We start from the raw sequence: 21,569 nt of genomic DNA, 5'->3' as shown, positions 1-21,569 counted from the left end.
ATCGTCGGGGCCCCCATGGAATGAATGAATGAATGAATGAATGAATGAACAAAGCCTTCGTGCTTCCGAACGTGGCTGAGCGCCACAAAGGAGGGAAGGGGGGGCTCGCTCCGTGTCACCTGCGGCGTCAGGTGGGCCAGCGAACAGGTGAGCGGCCGCGCCTCCCCGACGGGCACGCGAGGCGCATCCCGCAGGCGGCAAGGGGCGGGCGGGGACAGCGACGCCGCGGGCGGCGGGGAGCTCAGCGTCCGATGCCCGCCCCCGCCGCCGCCCCCGGCCCCCGGGAGGGAGGACCTCAGGCCCGAGCCCACTCCCGAGCGGCCGCCGCGGCCCGCAGCCCCGCGGCGCGGAGGGGACGAGCGCGCGGGCGGAGCTCGGCGACGCTTTCAGTTTCAAGTCTTCGCCCCCGGAGCCGGGGGCGGGGCCCGGGCCGCGCGGCGGCCAATGGGGAGGCTCGCTGCGCCCACGTGACGCGCGCCCCGCCGCTCACACGGGCTGCGGCCGAGTTCAATTCAGAACTGCGGCGAGTCCGGCTTCCCCGGGAGCCGGGGCCGCCCGGGCGCCGGGGGCCGAGTTCCGAGGGACTTTGCAAAAGAGGCGCTCGCCTCCCTCCCTGCGCGCCTCCTCCGGGAGCACGGGGATGCTTGCACCTGCGCCGCCGGGGACCGCCTGGCCAGAGCCGCTGCTCCGCCCCCGGGGACGGGGGGACCTGCGCCCAGGAGCGCTTGGAAATTGTGAGTATGCCTGGCTCTCCGTGGAGCGAGTGCCCGAGAGGGGGTGCACGTCCGAGGGGCATCAGGTCTCGCAAGCTCTGTGCAGGGCCCCCGTCGGAGGTGCGTCCGGCCAGGTAACGCGGCGGGCAGGCCAGCGCCGCGGGGACAATTGTTGCATGCTTTCTGTGTGTGTGTGTGTGTGTGTGCGCGCGTGTGTGTGTGTGTGTGCGCGTGTGTGTGTGTGTGCGTGTGCGTGCGAGGGGAGGAATTGGAGCCCGAAGAGCGAGGCGTTCCGGAGAGGAGCTGAGCTGCAGGGGGCTGCACCCCGGAACGTCGCCCCTGTTCGCCGCTTTGTTCATAGGAGAAAAAGGAAGGCGCACGCAGATGCACTTTTAGTTCACTTCTTTTCCTTCTTTATGTCGGGATCAGATCTGATGGGTTCCCCGAGAAAGAAAGAAAGAAAATAAATAAATAAATAAATAAAAGGCAAACTTTGCAGACTCCACTGACAAGGGTGCCCTAGACTTCCCAGACATCTGACAGTTATTATAATTAGCTATGAAAGACTGCCGAGACACTGGGGGGGGGGGGGGGGGCAAACAGCTCTTAAATTCTGAACAATGGCTTCAAGCCAGAGCTTTCTTTTTCTTTATGTTCTTTTTTCTTTCTTTAAAAAAAAAAAAAAAATCACCACTTTTTATTTCATGATGATGATAGAGGCTGAGCTGCTTTCTCGGCGTTGTAGCCCACAAAATGCGAAATAGAGTCCGGCCCAAGTGAAAGGTGACTGTGGAAAGTGGTCAGGGGAAAAGGCAGAAGGAAAAGACAAGCTGTCTGTATCAGGATCCAGCCTTCCATGGATAAAGATTTTTTTTTTTTTTTTAAATTCCTAATAGGGTGGAGTGAGGATGTGGGGGTGGGGAGGAAGCATGCGGAAGCTTCTTTATAGAATGCTAGAAGAATAAAAGAATTTGGGATTTCTCCTTAGCAGAGGGCAAAAGATACACTTAGCATCTAACTTACATGCTTGGTAAGGTTTTTTTGATGGAGTTTCCAACGGAAGCGACCTGCAAAGCAGGGTTTGGTTGTTTTGTTGTGTTGTGTTGTGTATGTCTTTTTTTTTTTTTTCTTTCTGATTTATAAAATAATTGGAAACAAATGGGGGAAGAATGATCCCTGCCTTCTCTTTACATTCAGCTAGAGCAATCTCGCAATGCATGACGCCTGTACTTCTAGAATCATCCAGATTCTTCAAAAGTTATAAGCCGAGTCTCCTAAGAAAATGAAAAGGCAAATCCAGTCGGTGCGATTGTGGCTTGATGAGGCTTTGGAACGACAAAGCCTCCCGCAAAAAGGAGAGTTTGCGCGAGAAAGCATTGCCCTCCTTATTTTTAGGAGAGAGTATCAACTCCCATCAATTATTGAAGGGAATTATTCCAAGGCTCCAGACATAACTAATTATGGCTTAAAGAGATCTGCCGGAGCCCAGCTCGTGTTCTAATTATAAAAGTCCAAGACGGTAGGATTCATTTTTTTTTTTTTTTATTAAAGAGGACTTGGACACACATTTTCGCATGATCTTTTTAAAATACGCTGTTGTTGGTTTTTTTTTTTTTTTCCCTTCTTTTTTTCCCTCCCCCCCTCTTTGTCTGGCCTCACGTTATCTACACCTCCCCCACCGCCGCCCACTGGGTGCCGAGACACCTGAAGGCTAGACATAATGATCAACAGAGCTCCAGCCTGTCTGGACTCCAGCCAGGTTTTTTTCCCCCCTCGACAATCAAGGAGCTTGCACGCAATGCACGCCGAGCCTCTGCCCCTGCTCCGTGCAGATCCGGGATGGAAGTCTTACACATACTGCGGAAAGATTAAAGACAACAATATCCCCTTTCTTTTACCCCAGACAGCCTCGATTTTTAACCCTTTCATTCCCCCCCCCCACCTCCCCCTGAAACCAAGACGTCTCAGCCTTTCAAAGGCAGGCAGGTCCCCGGGGACCCTGCAACTCCTGCATCGCATTATTACCGATCCGCATGCCTCATTTGGTGGAGAAATCTCATCCCGGCACCTCCATCGGGGGGTGGTGGGGGGGATGCTTGGGGAGTCACCGTGGGCTGAGGACACAAAACCCCGTGTCCTCGTGCGGGAAGGGCGTTTTTGAATGAGCTGAAGCTGTAGGAAATCTGGAGAAAGTCAAAGGTCTGCGGAAAGATTCTTGCAAGCCTTGCAAGAGGTTAGAGCATTTCTGATGATGCTGTTCTTTAAGCATCTCCCTCCCTCTCCCTCCCTCCCTCCCTCTCTGTCTGTCTCTCTCTTTCTCTATCTCACACACACACACACACACACACACACATGCACATGCACGCACTCAAGAGACACATTCAGCCAGGCAATTATATCATTATATCACAGAGAAGCCCTGGTTTGCTGGTGATGTCATCACATATAAAATTTCGCCTTTGTGGGCGACGTTTTCAATCACCTAATCGCCAGTGTCTGTTGGGTGTGTGCCCATAGGAAGTTCACATGTTCGTGGGGTTAACCAACACCCACAGGGAAGGACTGTTTTATTTGCAGCTATGTCTCTCTTGAAGATGTGTTTATGGGGCAGTCTGGCATGTTTATCCAGGTATCTGTAGCCGGGCACAGTTTTCTGGGTCTGGGAAGCCTTACTCATAGGCTGGTCGAACATTTTTAGAGGTGGCCGCGTTTCAGTGATGTGGATAGGATGTGGAAATGGTGAACGTTTTTGCAGTCACTGGGATAAAAATGCTACGGTGCTGATAGGTGCTCTGACTCGGTGGAGCCTTACTTGCCATTTGCATTTTTGCAGACGTTAAATCGTTGCACTCTTAACTTGGTGGGTGAAGCAAGAATTGTCTACAGATGATTTAGAAGTGATGCTCCTTTCGTGTGCTCTGGGTTAGAGGATTATCGGGTTAAAATTTTGTGGGCTGGTGCAGTGTTTTCGTTTATCCTCAAGTTTATTTTATGGGGCTTCCACTAAACAGTTATCCGCCAAACAAGTGTATAGGTTTTTAATAATGTCTGTGTATTTAAATGTGCTGTTTTATTTTACTTAAGTCGAATGGAGCAAAGTTTAATGATTTTATGGAAACCTATGGCTATCTCTGAGACATAAATATGGAACAACTGTGTATACGTAATGTCCTGAATTACTAAGTTTTGATATGTAATTTAAGTTAATCCTCACTTCATATAGGACGGCCTGATATACACTTACCAGTTCCTATAATACCGAGTATTTGGAACATTATTTTTTTGAATTTTGGAATTTGCTCTTAGTACTTCTTCCTTGCATACTTAGAAAAGGATTAGTTTTGAAAGGATTTGCAAGACATATGTATACGAACAGCACTATTTATACACCAACATACAAATGAAGGAGATTAATTTTGCTGATGCATTGTACGATTGTTTTAAAACAAGAGGAAAAGTGTTCTGTTCTTTTTTGCTCTCATGTTACTTTTGTTGAGGAAAGTATATTGCTCAAAGAACAGACACATTTTGTACTTAGAAAAAACAAGCTGCACAAGTTAGGTGACATTCTGTGGGGTAAGACTCCAGTGTGTGAACTAATAAATAACTTTTTTGAGAAATTTTTGGGCCTGACTCCATAATTTTTACATAAGTAGTCCTTCCAGCATATAGTGGAGTTCTTGCCTGAGGATGAATTATATAATTGTTTTGTCAAATATAAAAAAAATGAACAAGCAGTTGGATTTAAATTTCACCTACTTTTCTAAAAACAAAACATGACATTGCCCACTGGGGATACAGGTTACTAAAAAGGCATCTTTCAAAGAAAAGAAGATAATGGACTTGATTGAAATAGTTGAACTACGTAACGCCAATTCAAGAACAAATGGGTTTTCAGAGCATAAAGGAGAAAGAACAATTTACTATAGTACAGTTTATTCTTCTTACACAATAGTAATGATTTATTTGAAATGGGCAGAACAAACATAGTAAATACACAAAAACAACCAATGACATCTTATGTCAGAGATATGTCAAGATTCTTGTGTTTCATATAGTAGAATATTCTGAATTGAGTTATTTATTTGAAGACTTTAGTGAAAACCCACCCTCTTGTGTAGCCTGTCTGTTGATACTATAATCATGTGTTTTCACACATGTGTGTGGATGGGATATATGCATATAAAATATATTTGAATATCGTTTTATGACCCCAAATAATTGTTGGTATGTTATTTATAACCAGAGGTTGGTTGGATTGTTTTTTGCTGCTCTTGGGTTAGAATATTAACGTATTTTAATACAATGACATTTGGATGGGGAGGTCAGCTAGCTCTGTCTGTGCTAGCAGAGGGACATACTCAGATCAATGGCCCAATGAACGTATTGATGATATAATTATTGCAAATGCCTCCTATCAAAACATATTTCAGTCACACCAAAAGATAGGACTCTAATGTGGCAAACAGTGTAAAATGGTATTAAAAAAAAACCAAAAACAACTGTTTCTTAACATCATGAGGATGATTTCTAAAAGTAGACTCACACTCATAATTTCTCTTCATGAAAAGACAGATTGGGTTTAAAAACAAAACAAAACGAAAAACCCAAACCTTAGTTTTTAGGCTTGAGACCTGAAATTATTTTGAGCAGATGCCGGAGCACTGCCCAGGGAATGCACAGGAATCTCAAGTCACAATGAGGAAAGAAGGAAAATTGGTGTGGTTGTGTCGTGCCTCCGACTTTATTCTTTTCAAGCCTACGTGCAGACAGCACTCAAAATTAATTTGAGTGAAAACTATCCAAGTTATTTCCACAATTTTCAAAAGGCCCACGGTCCTGTTGATCTCCCATTAAGGAGTAGTGTTCTAAGAGTGATTGAATGTTCCACGGCCTGAAACTCAAGTCAAGCTCAGTGAGGCGCTGGGGTCAAATGGGCTCATGAATCACAGATAGGAAATGAACTGTGTATTGCATATTTGGAGGTTGAAAAAGAAACATTTGGAATATTTTACCGTAAACAGATTTTGGGTTGATTTTTGGCACATCTTTTTAAACATCAAGCCTGCAGTTCAGCTGAAATAACTTTTTATATGTATAGCTAGGACCAGATGGCCACGTGCTCCTTTCTTATTTAGATGAGACTTTTCCTTTCAATAACATCTTTCTTCCTGACCTGCTTAAAAATTCCAGCGAATGAAATCAGCACAGGATTTTCAATTCTAATTGACCATGTGCAGAGGAAGGGGCAGTGGAGAAATCAGTGGAGGCATTGTAAGGCTCGCTGCCTCAGTTTTGTCTTTGTGTTTTCCCTTACCAGCCAATCTAAACTGATTGAAAACATTTAATTTTTATTAAAATTAATATAGCTGCAAGAGCAATCCTCGATGCAAATTATGTGAGTTGGCTCTTTGTGCCGTTTCATCGCAAGTAATCCAAAAAAAGTTATCCTGCACCTCCATCGTCTCTCAGCTAGCTGGTAATAAGCAAATGATTGGCTTAAAAAACATTAAAATATTGACATAATGTTTGAGTTAAGAAGAAGGAACGATGACATTAAATATATTTTGAACAAATCATCATTATTGGAACCTATATATATACTTTTAAACTTAACCTTGAGAATATCCACTATATAAAATCCTTGGTCTATTAATGTGTGTAGTCATTACATATATATATATATATATATATATATATATATATATATATAACATTTCTGGAGATTTCATTTGGACTTGGCTTGCTAGAAGATAGCAAGCATTGAAGACAACCTATATAGTTAGTGCCTCACTTAGCAATCACATATGCTGTGACAGTGGGCATGTGAGTTTTCAGGTTTGTTTCTTTTGGACAAGTTCTTGACTCAAATAATTTTCTTCATAGTTTATGTACTACTTCAAAGAGTCAAAATGTTTTCTTTTTAAAAAAAATTTGGTTTTAGAATGATAAAAGTGTTAGATGAAAACAAGTTATCCTTCCGCTCCTGACATTATTTTGACTAATAAAGATAGAAACGTGTACCAAAGGTGCGTATTTTTGAAATCTGTGATAGAGATAAGAAAAACATCTGAATTAAACATCAGTGCCATTGAAAAATACTGGCCTCACAGCAACGTTGTCTCTGATTTGGAATTCTTTGCTCGTTCTTCTCCAGGTAACCTTTTATCTCAGGCAAATCCACTAGTTGTCAAAAAGTGGCATGCCTCATCAAAAGCCACGCTAGTGCAGTTGTTTGAAAAACGCATCTTATGATTGATAAGATCAATTAGGGTTTCGTTGCGTCACAAAAATTGAAATGTGATTGCCCATGGGCTTCACACCTATGAAGGCATGCTCTAAGCCACCAACATAGAAAGTCAATTCTTAATGAACCTCATAAAACTTAAATTTCTGAGATTGGCATATGTATGCTTATATAGAATATTACCAAAATACCAAAAAAAATCTCATTATGTCATTAAGTATATGGGTTGATTACTATGTCTCATATTTGATGATTCTCCTTCTGATGCATGAATTATACAAATCTATTAGAAAAAAAATATATGTGGCAGGGATTTAGCCCGTGTTTTGTTCTATTACCCTGAATGCATAAAATATATTTAGAACCTTGAGACATCAAAATATAAACAGAAAACCTAGGCACGATACAAAGTCTAAAAATCATACATACTTTCGGCTCGGTTTTACTTTGCAAATAACATTCTAACTGACAGTGAATCTAGCCGTTTAATGAAGGAGCTAATGGATCACGGGATCTTGAGGAAAATAATCAAAATGATATTGGTGCTGTAATTTCGGATGGTCGAGGCTGAAATGTTCAAAACGGATAGGTATAAACAAGGGACCCAACTCTTGAGTCACTCCCACTTCTCCTCCTTCCATGTTGTTCTGAAAAATAGACAGGTCTTGATTCTGCAGGATCACAAATAATCACGAATACTGAATGAGTTTTAATATTTTTATTTCTATGGGGCCATGGCTGGGGTTTGCTCGTCTGCTCTCCCGCATACCCTAAGTCTTTAGATGAACAGCACAGGAGCGATTGTGACCAGTTTGGGGAGCTCTGCAGCTGTGGGAAATGTCTGCCCCTCACTATCCCCCCTTTCCTGTTGTGCAAGACTGTGATCATCAGTCGGAGGCCGAGATCCCTGAGAAACCCGGGCCCCCCTTTCACTCTCCGGGGACACCATTTGTATCTCTTTGCACGTTCCTTCCAAAGAATCTTTCCCCAGACTCCAGCACACAGCTGAGCATTTGAGGCTTTCTCACCCAGTTGGCTATGCTCTCAGCCATCCCAGCTTAGGTAAGACTTTGCCTCCCCCTTAATTATGCAGCTACGGTTCACACTCAGAGCTGAAAAAGTTCTTTTTTTTTTTTTTTTTACTTTTATATTTTTAAACTGTGAAGCGAGTGGAGCAAACAGGATATATGTGACATCAGAAGAATATATGTAGGGGGGACAGACGCAGACGTCTCTGGCATCCTGAAAATCTGCAGTGTTGTAAACAGAATAACAAGATTACCCTGAATTTGATTGGCCGGCTCTCGCTATCAGCGCCTGGGCCACAGGCCCACCGTGGGGTGCAAGGTTTCTCCCGAGTGATGCACTGGACGTGGACTCTTCATTCCCGCACTTCATACTTGATTGGGTATATTAACTGCAGGGAAATTTGCTGTTTTTAACTCCAAGGGCCTTACCTCTCCTGCAGCAAATGTTGAATAGAACAAAAAGTATTGAAAAGGGATTATATCCATAAGAAGAAGAGTGTGAACTGTACCAGAGAATCCTAAACGTGGCCACTATATCAAAAAGTTGATTCTAGTCGATTATAGTTTATCATGCATAGGGATTATCTAGAAATCTGTATGTAAATGTGGCCTCTGTGTGATGGGAATCAGGACCATACCAAAATTCCATTGCTTAGGAACATTTATAAAATAGACATAGTTCACTGATTTGTAGAGTCACCTGATTGCCCCGTTGCTCTTAGCCATCGCTGGGCTGTCAATGTTAAATGGGAGAAAATGAAACATTTGGCCACTGCTCTTCACAGAGTGCTTCCCCCCCCCCACCCCCCCAGCCCTAGAAGGACATAAAGATTTAAGCTGACAACAGTGACCAGGAAGAAATTCATTCTTTGGTTAGTCCGAGGCCAGAAAAGGGTTAATTTTTTTCCAATCTCTGTGAAGAGGGGGGTGAAAAAAAGAAAAAAAGAAAAAACCCTGGAAGATAAAAACCAAACCAAAGCCTAAGCTGCTAGTGATTTGGTTGTATTTATGGATTATACTACATCTTGAAAAGAAGAAAATCAGAGCTGTAAGATGACGCTGCAGGGGTCGTCTGGACTTTTCACTGAGTCTAAAGTCTGTTTAGTCAATGCTTATTAAGGCCTGGATTTGACCTTTGCTCTCGTCACTCCTCCTGTTCCAGGTGCAACATTTTTGCAAGTGCTTTACCATTATTGGACACTATGTGCAAGCCTCAAATTGTGAATGAACACAGTGTGCTTAGCATAAAAAGCAAGCCAGCAGTTATGATGCCCACATTAAAAAAAAAAAAAGAGGTTAAGAAGATTTGCAAACTTACATCCACTTTCTTTTATAATTAATAAACAGCGACAATAGGTGTTCTTCAAGATATAACTAAGGCGACTCTAGTGCAATTTGCATTTTAACCAGCTTGGTACATTTGCTGTTATGATGAATTTTTCTAAGAATATTTAAGGTAGTGATTTCTGTCTAAACAAGTTATCCTTGAAGTTAACATAGAAAATCACAGATAATGAATTTGTTTAATTTTTTACATGTACCCTCTTATGAAGCTCTTATGTTCTAGGTTTTGGTTTTGGGTTTTGTTTTTTTTTTTTCTTTTTCCTAGGGGATTAATTTTACTTCTAAAAAAGTACACTCACTAAGGGAAAAAAATACAAAATGCCCTACCATTTGATCCTGGAATACAGTAAAACTCATTTACTTCAACAATTCTATGAAATGTATTTCCATATTTACATAATGTTTGATAACTATGAGAGATAATCCACTGATACATATGCATTAATCGATATTTTGAATAAAATAGCCATGTTTATGCCTTTGAAATGTTAGCTAACATGCTCTCCATATCAAGTGGCTCAAAATTAATTACATAAACCAAAAAAGGGGAAAAGAAAGCTATTAGTATAGAATACATTAAAAGACTTAAAATTTTATCTTTCTGCTGAAAGTTTTGACAGTTCTCTAAATTACATAAATTTACTCATTTTAAATATATAGTTTTGAACTATGAAGAAAAGGAAATCTCTCACATACGAAGAAAGGTTTGAAAGTTTCACAAAAGAAGTCATGTATAAACTCATCTTTGTAAACTAGAATACAAAAAGTAGGAAAAATTCATTTTAAATTCAGAAATATTTCAGACTACACAGAAAGTATAATCAGTGTAAATACATTTTCATGTTTCTGCCACCAAGATCGACACTCTTTAGTATTTTTGTCTTCATTTACTCCAAGCTCTTAAGAAATAAGCTAGATCTAGTTGAAGACCCCAAACCCCTTTCTATTTTCTGATGTCCCTTTGGCTTTAGGAGTAATCACTATCTTTTACTTGCTAGATTGTCTTTCATATCTTCATTTTTAATCACCTAGTGATGTATCACAAACAATACAAAATGAATGAAATATCAAATACGAAGTTCCTGTATTCATTGCTTCTTTTTTTTTTTTTTTAATTTTTATTTATTTATGATAGTCACAGAGAGAGAGAGAGAGGCAGAGACACAGGCAGAGGGAGAAGCAGGCTCCATGCACCGGAAGCCCGACGTGGGATTCGATCCCGGGTCTCCAGGATCGTGCCCTGGGCCAAAGGCAGGCGCCAAACCGCTGTGCCACCCAGGGATCCCTGTTGCTTCTTAATTTAACTTTAACATTATTGAGAGATTTTTCAAGTGAACATATTCATTGGAAACCGTATTTATTCATTTCTAGTTAAAAAACCATAATGATGAATTAATATAAAGATTTAGGTTGTAAGATTTCTTTGCCCAACCACCACTAACTCCTTTGGTTGCAGAAATTGAGAAAATGTCTCCTGTCTCCCTTTTATTCACATTCTTTAGATTTTACTGTTTTCACGTTACATAAGGGATTGGTAATAGGACTAAAACTTTATATTTCAACCCAACAGTCATTGCTCTCATTGTATTGTTTTTTATAAAGGAGCAGATATTATAGGAGCTTCATGGATATTAGTTCTGATATTTTTACACTCATAATACCTCATACAGATGCTTATTTTAAAATATTCTAAAGAGCCACCGAGTTATGTTTGGTTTGATTTGATAAGAAAATGTCAGCAATATCATACTTAAAGAAATGAGCATTGACTTTAGGATTGTTTTTTGCCTCTTCATGTGGAGTCAGATTTCTTTTTAAAGAGGAGCAAATGCATTTCTGAAAAAAAGGTATTGAAACCGAGATCCTTATTTGAGCTCAGTATTGCTACGGATTTGCATAAGCTACGTGGTAAAGCATTGCCACATAGACGTCTCCTTGCTAATACCCCTCTGTGAGGGCATCCACAGGGGCATCAGAGTCCAAATCTGCATCAGAACCTTTACTGTTATGGGTTACCTTAAACATAATCTTCAGAGAGAAAACCTCAGAATTACATGAAGGTGGGTTTAAATTTATTCTTCCCTAGAGGTCCCTCACTAATTATTTGGGTAGCACTGTATCATGAGATACCTAAAGTCAATTTGAAACTTCAGTCAAGATCTTAATGCCTCCAGGGAAAAGATGCAACTAAAATACCTAGGTTAGAGACTTGAGCTCGCTCTCCAACAAAACTGTATTTTCAGCATTCATTTATGAGCTACCTTTATGTCAAGATTGGACAGTGGTAACCACTAGTAAATATGTACTCCACGTCATACATAGGCTGACAGTTTAAAGATGACAATAAATGAGTATGTAAGACTCCACCTTTTTTTTCAGGTTCACATCAGAGTATGTTGTAGCCCTCAATAAATGAGGCCCCTGATCTTTTAGGATAGGTATTAATAATAATAATAATAATAATAATAATAATACAATAATTTTGACTGCACCTTTTTTACAAGAACAAATTGCTATACAACATATTTAAAATTTATCTTTTTTTTAACATTTTATTTATTTATTCATGAGAGACACGGAGAGAGAGGCAGAGACACAGGCAGAGGGAGAAGCAGGCTCCATGCAGAGAGCCTGATGCAGGACTCGATCCCAGGACCTCGGGATCATGACCTGAGCCAAAGGCAGATGCTCAGCCACTGAGCCACCCAGGGGTCCCTAAAATTTATCTCTTCTATAGTGTTTGTATACCAAACCATTTATTCAAAGGTGTCACCTTTCTACTATAAAATGAATTCAAGAGTATGGAAAACTGGTCTTTTCTTCTCTTACAACATGGCCAAAAAGAACTACAAACATATTTATGAAATATTTCTGGAACTTTCTTTTCTTTTTTCTCAGCTGCCCATCATCTTCTTTAGCCTTTAAGCTACCTATATCCTTTCCCTCCAGATCATTTCATAGTCAGCGTTGCTCATTGGGGTCTTTTTTGTTCTTGTTTCTCCAAAACTTTGGTCAATTCATTAATATCTCTCAGTAATTTTATGTCTGTTTCTCATTATAGTCACACAGCAAATAAGAAGAGCACTGGATAAGGAATAAGAAGATATGTTACTAAGTGACTGGGTGACTCTTTTGGGACCTCAATTTCCCTGTCAGTAGTTTAGGGAATTAAGGCTCCTGGATCTCGAAGGTCCCATGACATACCTCTGCATGATTAGCTAAAATTGAGACTATTAACAGATTAATGAATTCTGTGCTTTCAAAATAATCTCAATATGTTACACAGGTGCCACGTGGTCCAACCTATTGGAAATAGAGTAATAGTTCTACTTTTTTCAAGACTATTCCTTTCAAATGTCTAATTTTCACTTGTTAAATCCCTTCGTATATAAACTTTGATTCCTATATGTACCTTCTGAAGCATATTCTTCACCTGAGTCTGCTGATTTTCTGCATGAAATAGCATTTGTAAAACCAGATAGTTTGGGGAGACCTTAGATAATTCAGACAATGCATTTTACTGATGAAGCAAGTCAGGTCAGGAAATGATATGGTCACTTCTTCACAAAGACTTTGTGTGTGTGTGTGTGGGGGGGTGGGTGGGTGGATATTCTTTGCAAACGTTGTAATAATCTGGAACCACTGGGTTGGGTAACACAAGAAGGACTTCATTAGATCTTAACTGCTATTATTGCAATCCTATGATATGATGTGGGGGTTTCCCAGATGCTGATCTGGGCATTCATACTAAGAGTCACAAAATAGACCTCTTCAAGGTATCACCAAAGTTATACTTCAAGTTCACACTACCTCTATTTTTATTATAGGGAAGTTAATCATTGAAAGACTGTTGAGGAACTCTGACAACATTTTTACCCTGAATTTTAGCAATGCAAATTTACTCCGATTTCTTGTTTATGAACAATTTAGGAAAGTTATAAATTCTCTTGCTAATTCAGACAGACCATGCTTTAGGTGTAAATTAGTTTATAATTGTGGTATATGGTATATAGAACTTCCACAGGGAATAAGTGTGAGGAGTTGAATTTTCAGTTTCAAATGTCAGCAGCAGGGCTCATACTAAATAAAAGGTCCAAAACTCGGGAGTGCAGCACGAGTGGTGGGAGTCCATGGAGGAAAACGTCATGCCAAGTGAGTTAAATAATAAATGTGAAATGAATTATATAAAAAAACTGGAAATATAAAGAGTTATAACTACTGAGATCTTTGTCTACTAGAGTCTATACAAGAGATTTAATTTATCTTTTCAGGGAAGTGTGATCAACAGTTTAACAAGTATTCAGATTATGTCATAAATCAGACAATTGGAAACTGATTTCTTAAGCCTGTTGTCCACCAAAATTATCTCTGCCTCCAGGATATGGTGGAAACACAGAATAGATCCAAATTAAACTGCCTTTGTAGTTATCCACAGCATAAAAAATCAAGTGTCATAAAATTATGTATAATATGAAATTGTGGGGAAAGGTCTGTGATTTTCTTTAGCCCTCTTTTTTTTTTTAAAGTCACTTTATTCAAATAATCATATAACCTAATCTTTAGAAAGGGAGAATGAAGGAGGAAAATAAAAGTATCATATTACATCTAGAAAGTATTTTCTTAGCTGAAAATGTGAATTATTTAATGAAAATCACGTAGACTTGCAGAAATAATTGCTTAGATCAGATTTGAATTTTGTCTGTCGTTCTGTAAAGCTGTGCTACATTGTACCATGTGCACCTATTAACAGACAATACATTATTAACGGTCACATTTGAACTTGGTAGGGAATACTTTAATTCCATGATTGCTGACAATGCTAAGTTGAATTTATGCATCTGAATTTCCATTATAACCTTTGTTTTTGTTTTTGTTTTTTGTTTTTTTTTTTGAAGTGAGATGCTAAACCAAAGGAAGTTGTGATCTAGGAAATATCAGTGCCTAAATGATATGCATAAAATGGAACATAACATTTTTCATGGCCACGGTGTGGATTTCTTTTCTTTGAATTTAGGGTGTTTATTTATTAGAGTCAAACTTCAGAGTTCATGACTTTGATTATCCAGTTTATGAAATGATATTAACTTTCAGTCAGAAAAGGTCCTTAGAGGTTACTAGTAGACAAAGAAACTGAGCCCTGAAAAGAGGAGTGAGTGAGTAATAATCAAAATTCATGGAGTGACTTATCCAGCATAAGATAGAATTCTTTCCATTTCTCAGGTGTCTCTCTAAAAATGACTGGATAAAAGAAAACACAGAGATGAAAGCACAACATTTCCATTTGCTTAATAACATTAGTTCTGATAAAAGCCCTGCTACAGATAAAGCTGAGTCAATTTGTTTTAATAAGAAGCCTCAGACCTCCTCCAGAAGCACTTAACCCCTTTGTTTTCAGCTTCTCATTTGTGAACAGTCTAACACACCCCCTTAGACATCCCATGACGCTAGGGATGCGTAGTAAGTGCTTACTGCCACTAAACCATGGCGCTACGTACAGTACATCTAATTCTCGTTAAAATGTCTATGATGCTAAATAAAAAAAAAAAAAAAAAAAAAAAAGGGATCCCTGGGTGGCGCAGCGGTTTAGCGCCTGTCTTTGGCCCAGGGCGCGATCCTGGAGACCCGGGATCGAATCCCACATCGGGCTCCCGGTGCATGGAGCCTGCTTCTCCTTCTGCCTATGTCTCTGCCTCTCTCTCTCTCTGTGTGTGACTATCATAAATAAAAAAAAAAAAAATGTCTATGATGCAAGTCCTATTATTATTCTTTTTGTGGAAATGAAGAAATTTAGCACTAGGATGGCTCCACAGTAAGTCCCAGTTGCCCCAATGCCTGTATAGTGGACTAGCATTTGAACCCAAAGACCAGACACTTCCCCTGTGCATCTAACTGCTTTTCTTCATGACTTTTCTTATATTATTGTTCTAAAATCTGGGATAATAGGTGGGAGGGGAACATCAGTGTAATAAAGCATTTTATAAATGCAAGATGGTATTAATTCTAGGAAGAATGCCTGTCTGATCTCACATTATCATGGGTAATCAATTCTTAGATGTGCAGGTCAAATCTCTAATGAGTTCCATTACAAGGAAGATTGAGACAGAACATATATAAGCACCATGGAAAAGCCCATTTATTTTACTTATTTATTTAAAATTCCTATATACCCAGTTCTCTTGAAAGTCACCATGATAACGTTTGACCTGTGTGGATAACACATCTTTTATTGTCACACCGATTATATTTGTTTTATGAAATCAATTTGTTCTCGTATTTCCCTATGGGCCATCAGTTTCCTGTTTTTGTCTCCTTTACCTAATCAACAGATTACATTCTGCTGTTCCATCTAAATAGCAGTAACGCTGCAAAAGAAGGACGTATCGGTATTGATTGCAAATTTTTAAAAATTAATCTCCTAGCATTTTAGTAAATGCACTGAACTCGGCTTTAAGACAATTTACAGTAGCACAGAAGTCAGCCTGCAGTGGCCTCCATCCAAATGAATGCAGCCACCAATGATCCTTACGAAACTACGAAATTACACCCACGGACAATGCTATCAAATTGTTACAATGTGGCCATTTCGTAATCAATCTAAAATGTTTACTGCATGTTAGCTCTAGGGAAGATATTGGACATCAGCACAGTTAATGTTCTCATGGTTTAAAAAAGGAAATCTGTAAACAATCTTAATCTTGGATCAGGGTTAATGGAGTCTGTCAAGAAATAAAAATATGTACTTAGAAATTCTAAAATCTCACACCTCTCAATTTTTTTCTGGCATTTTCTAGAATTTTTATAAACAACTAAAATTCGGTTTAGTTGGAGGCTTGGTTGGACTCACAAGACTTTCTTTCTCGTGATTTTTTACGTGTTATTCAACTGGATGTTTCTAGATGTGAAACTCTGAGTCAAATCAACTTCTCTCTTGGAGAAGAAATGTCAGTCACTGCCCGAAAATTTTCTTGGTGCTTCTCAGCTTTCTACCAAAAAAAAAAAAAGTTCTTGATTTCATGGCAGGTAGTGAAACTCATTACAGAAACTCATTCATTCCACAAACAACAGTAGAGCATTTTAAAAATATACTACATCTGAAAGAGTTTTTACTATATGTATCTTTCGTTGACTTGAAAATATCTTTGAAGGTATTCACTATTTTAAAACATGTATCTAGTGTATTTATGTGCAATCTCAGCCTACTGTTGTAAAACTTGTTTAAGGTCAACTGCAACATAATAGCAAGAGACTGGAAGCTGGTTTGGCAGTTTCCTGTCTGCAATATTGCTCTAAATTCTGAGAAATTCTACAATAAATTAAAAATTGTCTTCCATGTTCAGTGTCCTGAAAAAGTTCCATTATTTATCTCTGAAAAGTAACTACTCCCAATCAGTCTTCCAAGTGTTACTGAATAGTTATTGCAAAAAGCATTTCAAAAAAAAACAAAAACAAAAACAAAAAGCATTTCAAAAACTCTTAATAGAAAGTTTTATATTTAAGGACTTGCTCATTGTTTGCATCCAGTTTTCTCTTAAACCTTCATATTCATAAGTGATTTTCAAATCATTCAATAAAACATTTGTGTATTATCATGCATTTATTACCATATACATAAAGAGTAAAGTTAAACTCACATGGTGTCCCTGAAGAGTGGAGAGCAAAAGAGATGTTGACCAAATTGCCTAGATTCTGGTTACAGGGAAAGAGGCTGGATCCCTGTGCTACTTTAACTCAAAGCTTATTAATGGAGCTCTCGTTTATTCTAAATACTGGGCTACATAGGAAGACATCAAAAGCATGCGAAAAACAACTTATTCTCCATCCTCAAAGAGTTCATAATGAAGTTGATTCAAAATAAAATAAAAATACTCAAAGTAATTAACTATAAGCTGATTAAAAGACAACTCTTTATACATGGTTGTAGAAACATTTATGATAAAAATCTTAAATTTGAAATGTCTGGGTGGCTGAAGGGTTGAGCCTCTGCCTTTGGCTCAGGTTGGGATCCTGGAGTCCCAGGATCGAGTCCCATATTGGACTTCCCACAGGGAGCCTGCTTCTCCCTCTGCCTATGTCTCTGTCTCTCTGTGGCGCTCATGAATAAATAAATAAAATCTTCAAAAAAAAATCTTAAATTTGAGGATAGGAACCTCCTAAGTATGCACAATCCAAAATGAGCAGAAATTTCAAGGAATTACATTTTCAAAATCATCCTAATTTCAATAATTTTCACATAATTGAGCCTCATAATAAAGATCAGAAGAAATATCATAAGCTCAGAATTATAAAAACAAACATTGGATTATGTAAGGTATAATTTTGCGATAAAGTCTGTTCTTTGATTCCTACAATATCTGAAAATGGGAATTTAAGGATTAATCAAACGTATCGGTTCATTTTTCAGAAAAAAATGGATCTGTATTAATGTTTCTTGTTTCATGTAATTTGTGGGAGTATTTTTAATCAGATAATTGCTGCTTGTTTCGATCCTGAATAAAAAAGTGCTGTCAAGTCATTATTAATTGACTATAATCACACTCTCCCCTCTTCTGAGAGCAGGTACATGAAAGGATGATACCTTGCAGTGTGACCAAACAAGTAGCTTCTGCTGTAGGACATTTTTATTTTATTTTTCCAATAAATCTACAGGCGTTTGAAAGAACTCAGATACATTTCAAATAAACCTTGGGATTATTCAAGTTCATTCATGTCATTCTCTATGTTCCAGGGTTCATATTCATCAAACCAGTGGTAGTATTGAGAATGTATATGGCACGGCATTAGCACAGTTAGCAATAAACATTGACCACACGTGCCAAGTCCATTCAGTCTTACCTGTCACTGCTTCAAGAATCTTCAAAATTAAAACTGCCCTACTCCTGGGGCTTAAAAGTGTGACACTTATCTTTTCAGCAGACCTGGAACCCCATCCCCCCCAAAAAAAGTAGTGGTCTCAAAATAACTTCAGAGCAGTGGGATTGATAGAATAACATGGTGCTTGAGGAGTTAGACAGATGGAAACGAAATACTCCCATCAAACTACTTACTTTCTGGATTAATTTGGACTCTCCTAGCAAGAGTAGCTCATGGGATCATTGATTGTAGAGCCATTGGTCCATGCAATTGACAGGTGAGTTCTTGCCACTCATCACCTCAAAACTTGGGCTTAGATTTCTCAGATCCTTTATCTTATCAGTGAATCCTCATACTAATTCTATCCCATTCATCAGTATCGCCACAACCATCTTTCTACTCCTTTCTCTTTAGAGGACAAATGAGAAGGAGCTTATTTTGACTTTGACTCTCCCGTAATTCACCTTAAGGATATTTGAGCTAGAAGACAGAATCATACTTTCTAGAAATTGCCATGTCAACATCAGGGATTTTGATTCACTCTGGAGATGGACTTGGAGGGATATATGTCCAGTGGAACTGCTAAAGAGATTCTAAGTTGATTTGCGAGACAACATAGAATAGTTTCATGAAGAAAACACAATTCAAGGAGTTAGCAAGGGAGCATATGGTGAAGCCTGAGTGGAGATGATGGGGTGTTGCGACCAAGGAATCAAGTCGAAGCTCGTGAGGCATTCGGACACAGCAGCCACACTTCTGGTTTAGGGCATAGCGACTCTGGTGTGCAGGGCTACTTCCAAAGAGAGTTCAAGTGTCCTGATTGGTAGCCCCTGGCATTCTGTTCTCATCTCTTCTTCTTGTGGCAGTGACACTCCAGTGTCGAGTTCCCAGCCGCTGTGATGACAGCACCATGGTGTTCCCCCAGGAGTGTCCTCTCTTCCTGCTAACTCAGTTCATTGTCTCAGTGAACCTGTCAGGATGGATTTTGTTCTTTTTTTTTAAAAAAGAAGATTTTATGTATTTATTCCTGAGAGACACACAGAGAGAGAGGCAGAAATACAGACAGAGGGAGAAGCAGGCTCCACGCAGGGAGCCCGATGTGGGACTTGATCCCAGGAGCCCCCTGAATATTGTCCTTTATCAGCCACCTCTGATGTGTTGACTGCAACATACATAGAGTCTCAAATTATGTCCTTTAGGATAGGACTGTATCTGTTTGCCGCCCCCCCCCCCCCCGCCCCGGACAGCCAGTTTCAAGAGCTTTGACTACTTTGTCATAGCTTTTATATGGGTAAACATTATGATGCTGGAGTAGCATCCTACCTCTCTTGAAACCTCTATGGTTCCAATTGCTAAGAAAGAACTGAGAAGGGAGATTTTTACTTAGGCTCTTAGTTTTAATAGGTTTTCTTATTGGAGAGCAATGACACTTCTAAATGAATGGGAGCACCCAAGGAAAGAATAAAGAAATCATGATGTAGTAACAGGGCAGTCATCAACCTCTCTCTCGGCTCCTTGTGTGTCTAAACGTCATAAAGAATTAAAAGGTTTGTTATGGCAGTGCATGTCAGTTCCACAAAATAGCACAAGCTGTGGTAAAACATTAAAAAAAGAAAATCATGAAAGCTATTTGCTTTGTTTTGGGTCAAATTTACTCTCATGGAGCAAAGGAAGCTGTAATACAGGTGTTTGCCATCAAAAGTCTTCATCTGTATTCATTTGATTTATCCTAATTTAAGGACAGATTATCATTTCATTTCAGAGAAAATGAAGCGTCAGGACAACTAATTGAAGAAACTGAGTTAGTTTTTTTTTTTTTTTTTTACCAGAAAAACACAAAATCTGTCAAATTGGGCCCTATTACGCACACAGTTCTGAGTCATAATTACAGAAAATAAAGAGGTTATCGTAATGACAGTATGAAGTATAGGTAAATATATGTTGGTGATGCTTCATCTTCATGCAGTAGACAAGGGTTTGTTTCAAACAATGCTCACATCGTCTGGATTCTCGAGGCACTCAAGGTATAGCACCCTTCTTCCCTGCTCAAGTCCTGAAATAAAAAGAAGACAGATGGAGACAGGCTATCACCTTTATTACTGCTGGAGCTAATCATCTTGAAAAAGTATGGCCTTACACCTTTGAACATGGGGGCTGAAGATGAGGGTATGGAGAAGGTCGTCCAAGAGCAGACACATTCTGCGGGCAGACCAGCCCTTCAGGGAGAGAAACTGAGAAAATAAAAGAGAGAAACACACACACACACCACACACGCACACACACACAAGGAGAGATGGGTATATGCTGGCTCACATTCACAGTTTCTCCTGCCACACTTTCCAATTAATGCCTGTCTGGAGGTGAGCGAAGAAGAATGAAGAGTATTCTTTCTGCTAGTGTGTTAGTGGAGTCAGGAGCAAGAGGAGGAACCTTTCCCCATGAAGATATGCCCACAAGAAATAAAAGGCAAAAAAAAATTTAAAAAAAAAGAAATAAAAGGTGGTGGACTATACAGTAGAGAAAAGAGTAAAATACAGCTTTGGAATTTAAAAAAAAAAACAACCATATTTGATTCTTGACCTAAATTAATCATCTTAAAGACAGCGAACAGATAACCAACACCTATGATAAGAAGGAGACAGTTCTAAACAGAGAAGCATCAGGACCAAAGGTTGAAGTGTTTGCCAGAAGTTTCCATTTAGAGCCATGGGTAAAGAATCCCCTGGAGGTTTGCACCACAGGCAAATTCCTTTTACTCCCCCCGCCCCCCCCCCCCCCCCCCAGGGCTGAGATGTAGGATTCCAAACTGTAAGGAGTAAAGCAGATTGATCCCTCACCCAAGCCGGCCCCCAGAAAATTGCTTCTCAACTTCTCCCCACCCTTCCACCAACCATCCAGCTCTGGTTTCACCGTCAAATTGAACATGTCCTTTTCAATAAACGATTCCATTCAGGGTTCCTAAAACCACCTCGCTGTCTTGATGCTTAAAATAACAGGGCCTGGCAAATATCTACAAAAAATATATATTTTGTCATGTGAGAAACTTTGTTATCTGAGATTCATATTTGATAAAAATTCTTCCACAAATACTTAGCAATTGTAATCATAGGAAGAAAACCTCTCTAGCCAAGTCTTTTCACTATGTACTATTAATTAATTACTCATTGCAGGCATCGGAAACAGTTTGGCTCAAGATGTTGGTGGAGGTGCGGGATTCTCTCTTATTCCCCCCCCCCCCCCCGCCCTTGCCTTCTATTCTCAGCCCTTCCACTGATCCCAGCCCTTTGCCTCCTGGGGCAGCGAACAGCAGGACGTGGCTTAGCAGAAATAACCTTCAAAGTTGCTGCTTTTCAGCACAGACATTGTAGAGATGTAATAGTGACTACT

At 39.6% G+C, this 21,569-nt stretch overlaps 1 long non-coding RNA gene across 6 annotated transcripts in view; it reads left to right on the top strand.

The window, feature by feature from the left end:
• The first annotated feature begins 487 nt into the window (after positions 1-487).
• LOC140635961 (uncharacterized) overlaps positions 488-21,569 on the top strand; it is a 76,941-nt gene continuing 55,859 nt past the window's right edge. For all 6 annotated transcript variants that reach the window (XR_012033329.1, XR_012033328.1, XR_012033325.1 and 3 more), the window contains exon 1: positions 488-734. This is a non-coding gene — a long non-coding RNA (uncharacterized lncRNA). The remainder of the gene's footprint in view (positions 735-21,569) is intronic.

This window comes from Canis lupus, chromosome 6 (assembly GCF_048164855.1).
Source record: "Canis lupus baileyi chromosome 6, mCanLup2.hap1, whole genome shotgun sequence".
Taxonomy (NCBI): Eukaryota; Metazoa; Chordata; class Mammalia; order Carnivora; family Canidae; genus Canis; species Canis lupus.
This window is presented reverse-complemented; position numbering and strand designations above follow the sequence as displayed.